The following is a 5,366-nucleotide window of genomic DNA, read 5'->3' as shown; positions in this document are numbered from 1 at the left end:
CATGAAATCTATTCCCCACACATCGAAAATTTCTACTTCCAAAATGCCTTTTTGTGGCATTTCGTCACGTCTAGATATGTTTCCTGTGCGTTGACACCTATCGCATTTCTTGACAGCGGTATGTACATCCTTCCATATGTTTGGCCAATAAAGACCGGCTTGTAGGATTTTAGAGCAGGTTTTGGATGTACTTGCATGTCCACCATAAGGAGCGGAATGACAATGTTGGATTATACTTTCTACCTCTTCTTCAGGTATACAGCGACGGAAAATACCATCAGAGCCTCTTTTGAAAAGTAAAGGGTTGTCCCAGTAGTAATGTTTTATGTCATGGAAGAATCGTTTCTTTTGTTGGTAGGATAAATCAAGTGGAACCACTCCGGCGGCTAAATAATTGACAAAATCAGCGTACCATGGTGTAACGCATACAACCAAGGTGGTCTCTACCTGTTTGTCAGCTCTATTTTCTTCCAAATTAGCTATAAGTTTATCGTACGAGAAATCATCGTTGATCGATGTTCTTTCCGGTTCCAGGTTTTCAAGTCTAGAGAGGTGATCTGCTACTACGTTTTCAGTTCCTTTTTTATCTTTGATTTCCAAATCAAATTCTTGTAGCAACAAGATCCACCTTAGGAGTCTAGGTTTAGCGTCCTTTTTTGTTAAGAGGTACTTAATGGCAGCGTGATCAGTGTAAACGATTATTTTAGCTCCGACCAAGTAGGAACGAAATTTATCTAGTGCAAATACTACTGCTAAAAGTTCTTTCTCGATCGTGGTGTAATTCATTTGCACTTCATCTAGAGTTCTACTCGCATAATATATGACGTGAAGTTTTTTATCCTTTCGTTGTCCTAAAACAGCGCCTACGGCGTAGTTACTTGCGTCACACATTATTTCGAAAGGTTCATTCCAATCCGGGGTCTGCATTATGGGCGCGGAGATCAATGCTTGTTTAAGTGTTTGAAATGCTTCTAAACATTTATTATCGAAGATGAATTCAGCGTCTTTCATTAATAATTCGGTTAAAGGTTTAGTTATTTTAGGGAAATCTTTAATGAATCGTCGGTAAAAACCGGCATGTCCTAAGAAGATTCGTATTTCCCTCACAGTTTTCGGAGGTTAAAGGTTTTCGATTACTTCTATTTTGGCTTTGTCTACTTCAATTCCTCTATTTGATATGATGTGTCCTAAAACAATTCCTTCTTGTACCATAAAGTGACATTTTTCCCAATTAAGTACTAGGTTTACTTTTACACATCGTTCTAGAACTCTTTCTAGGTTTTCAAGACATTCTTCGAAACTTTTCCCGCATACGGAAAAGTCATCCATAAAGACTTCCATGATGTTTTCGAGAAAATCGGCAAATATTGCCATCATGCATCTTTGGAAAGTTGCAGGAGCATTGCACAAGCCAAACGACATTCGTCGATAAGCGAAGGTACCAAAAGGACATGTGAACGTTGTCTTTTCTTGGTCATCGGGATGAATTGGTATTTGAAAGAAACCTGAGTAACCGTCCAGATAGCAAAAATGAGAATGCTTGGCTAGTCGTTCTAACATCTGGTCTATGAATGGTAAAGGAAAATGATCTTTTCGGGTTGCTTTGTTTAGCTTTCTATAATCAATGCACATTCTCCATCCCGATTCAATTCGTTTGGTTATAATTTCTCCTTTTTCATTTTCGATCACTGTTATACCTCCTTTCTTTTGTACTACGTGTACAGGACTAACCCATTTGCTATCGGATATAGGATATATGATACCTGCCTCTAATAACTTCGTTACTTCCTTCTTCACTACCTCACTCATGATTGGGTTTAGTCTCCTCTGATGTTCCCTAGAAGTTTTACAGTCTTCTTCTAGCATGATGCGGTGCATACAAATAGAAGGACTTATCCCTTTAAGATCGGTGATGTTGTATCCTAGTGCGGTTGGATATTTTCTTAAGATATGTAGGAGTTTTTCGGTTTCAAGTTTTCCTAGGTCTACATTGACTATTACTGGTCGTTCAAGTTCTAAGTCTAGGAATTCATATCTCAGATTTTTGGGAAGTGTTTTCAGGTCGAGGGTTGGTTTCTTAAGGCATTGCGTAGGATCTGATATTATTACTAAACATTGGTTCAGTCTGTCTTCTACACGATAGTCGGACAAATCGTCATTTTCGAATTCTGTTTCTTTTATGCATTCATCGATGATATCCATGAAGTAACATGTGTCTTCTATTGTAGGTGCTTTCAAAAATTGGGAAAGAATAAACTCAATTTTCTCTTCTCCTACTTCGAAAGTGAGTCGTCCTCGTTTTACGTCTATGATAGCACCGGCAGTTGCTAAGAAGGGTCTTCCCAATATAATGGGGGTAACTTCATCTTCTCTTATGTCCATAATTATAAAAATCGGTGGGAATGTAGAATTGACCTATGTGCACGGGAACGTTTTCAAGAATTCCTACGGGATATCTAACGGAACGATCTGCTAATTGCACAGACATTTTAGTTGGTTTTAATTCTCCCATTTCAAGTTTCTTGCATATGGACAAGGGCATAACACTGATACCGACTCCTAAATCGCATAAAGCTTTGTCTATGACAAATTTTCCTATATGACAGGGTATAGAAAAACTACCAGGATCTTTAAGTTTAGGAGGCATATTTTGGATTATTGCGCTACACTCAGCAGTGAGTGTAACGGTTTCGTTATCTTCAAGTTTCCTTTTATTAGATAAAATTTCTTTTAAGAACTTAGCATATGAGGGCATTTGTGTAATAGCTTCTATAAAAGGAATTGTGACGTTTAATTGTTTCAGTAGGTCAACAATTTTTTTAAATTGGTCCGCGTTTTTGGTTTTAATTAGCCTTTGAGGATAAGGGATGGGTGGTTTGTAAGGTGGTGGAGGTACATAAGGTTCTTTTTTTTCTACGGTTTCCTTATTACACTCTTCCTTTTCTTTGGGTTTACCTTCTTCCTCAGTTGACTTTTTAGAGTTTTGGTTCTCAATCCTTGGGTCAGATGGTCCTTCTACCTCTGTACCACTTCGTAATATAATTGCATGAGCGTGGCCTTTTGGATTAGGTTGTGGCTGTCCAGGAAATGTACCAGTTGGGGCAGTAGTAGATGCTTATTGTTGAGCTACTTGCGAGATTTGTGTTTCAAGCATTTTGTTATGGGTAGCCAGGGCATCTACTTTACTTGCTAGTTGTTTAATCTGTTCGCTAGTGTGTACATTCTGGTTTAAGAATTCTTTATTGGTTTGCTGTTGAGAAGCTATGAAGTTCTCCATCATGATTTCCAAGTTGGATTTCCTAGGAACGTTATTGTTAGGTGTAGATGGGGTCGGCTTTTGATATCTAGGTGGTACAACTGGAGCTTGACTGGGAGCTTGACCTGGTGCGTATAAAGCGTTATTACTTTTATACGAGAAATTAGGATGGTTCTTCCAGTTTGAGTTATAGGTATGCAAGTAAGGATTTCCTTGAACATAGTTCACCTGATCTGTTTGAATTCCTGTTAGGAGTTGACAATCTGTAGGAGTGTGACCTTGAATTCCACAGACCTCGCAATTTTGAGTTACGGCAACCACGGTGGCTGGAGGTGATACATTTAAACTTTTAATTTTCTGGGCAAGAGCATCCACTTTTGCACTAACATGATCAAGGCTACTTATCTCGTACATGCCACCTTTTGTTTGAGGTTTTTCTACCACTGTTCGGTCACTTCCCCACTGATAATGATTTTGGGCCATGCTCTCGATAAGTTGATAAACGTCGGTGTAAGGTTTATCCATAAGCGCACCACCAGCGGCGGCGTCTATTGTTAACCTTGTGTTGTACAAGAGACCATTGTAGAAGGTGTGAATTACTAACCAGTCCTCTAAACCATGATGTGGACAAAGTCTCATCATGTCCTTGTATCTTTCCCATGCTTCGAAAAGAGATTCGTTATCTTTTTGCTTAAATCCATTTATCTGGGCTCTCAACATAGCTGTTTTGCTTGGAGGAAAATATCGGGCAAGAAAGACTTTCTTCAACTCATTCCATGTGGTGACTGAGTTGGAAGGAAGAGACTGAAGCCATCTTCTAGCTTTATCTCTTAACGAGAAAGGAAAGAGACGAAGTCGAATTGCCTTTGAAGTGACACCATTAGCTTTAACAGTGTCAGCGTATTGGACAAATACGGATAAATGAAGGTTTGGATCCTCGGTAGGATTTCTAGAAAATTGATTCTGTTGCACTGCCTGCAACAGCAAAGGTTTAAGTTCGAAGTTGTTCGCTTTGATTGCGGGTGGAGCAATACTCGAATGCAGCTCATCCTGCGATGGAGCAGCGTAATCTCGAAGAGCACGAGCTGGTTCGGCCATCGCTAGTATCGTTAAAGGAAGGAGATTTTTGAGATCAGGAACTTCGATTGGAGGAAGATTGTTTCTGGCACGATACTCCCGAATTCGTCGTAATAATCGGAGATATCGTTCGACGTCGTTGATTCGTAAGTAGTACGGCTCGCCTTGTGAGCGAGTGTGTGGCATACAAATCAACGAAAAAAGGGAAAAAAAATAAAAATTACCTTAGTCTCTACAGCGTAACAGAAGAGCTACGATATCGACTAAATAAAAGTCCCCGGCAACGGCGCCAAAAACTTGATCGCGACTTTATCAGTCTATCGGGGTACTAACTGCAAGTGCACAGTCTAATCGCGTAGTTTTAAAAGATATCGATCCCACAGGGACTTAATGAATCGATCTACCGTTTTTCTAGGGTTACTGCATGAAGCTAATGCGTTTGATACTTTAATGATTAGGGGGAAAAGTACAACTAAATTTGGATCTAGCTAAAATATCAAATAATATGGATATCAGTATGTAGTTCATCGTAATTGGGGAATCAAATCTTCGTTGGTCTTTTTCTTAATTTTAAAATAAGTCTTTTCAGTAGACACTATTAATTAAAAGTCTTTTCCTCAAACTCTCGCTCTGTTGAATTAGACTATGACTTTATATTTTAACGTACGCTCTCACTATTTCGTTAAATCTAAAATCACTTTTGAAAATAATAGAATCTATGGAAACTCCTTTTGAGAAAATACTAACCGTTTAAACGCCCTCATCTCAAACTCTCGCTCTGTTGACTTAGATTATATGATTAAACTTAAATGCTTAACTCTCGTCCTCACATTTAACTTTTAAAAATAATTTTTGAAAATGATTAGAATTTAATTAACCTTAAAAATTTCTTTCACCCTGATTTAAAGTTAATGTTCAATTTACACTGTCCAGTTAAAAGCTCAAACCGTCGTTCTATTGATTTTAACTTCTTTATGTCTTTTACTCTCGTACAAAAACCTTGGTATTAACTTTGTAAATTGAGACCAGAAAA

The 5,366-nt window shown here is 38.4% G+C and overlaps 1 non-coding gene across 1 annotated transcript; it reads left to right on the top strand.

The window, feature by feature from the left end:
* Positions 1-3,869: 3,869 nt before the first annotated feature.
* LOC127132999 (small nucleolar RNA R71) lies at positions 3,870-3,976 on the top strand. Its single transcript, XR_007807000.1, has one exon. It is a non-coding gene; the product is annotated as a small nucleolar RNA R71 (small nucleolar RNA).
* Positions 3,977-5,366: the final 1,390 nt, after the last annotated feature.

The sequence above is a fragment of the Lathyrus oleraceus genome, chromosome 3 (assembly GCF_024323335.1).
Source record: "Lathyrus oleraceus cultivar Zhongwan6 chromosome 3, CAAS_Psat_ZW6_1.0, whole genome shotgun sequence".
NCBI classification, from domain to species: domain Eukaryota; kingdom Viridiplantae; phylum Streptophyta; class Magnoliopsida; order Fabales; family Fabaceae; genus Lathyrus; species Lathyrus oleraceus.
This window is presented reverse-complemented; position numbering and strand designations above follow the sequence as displayed.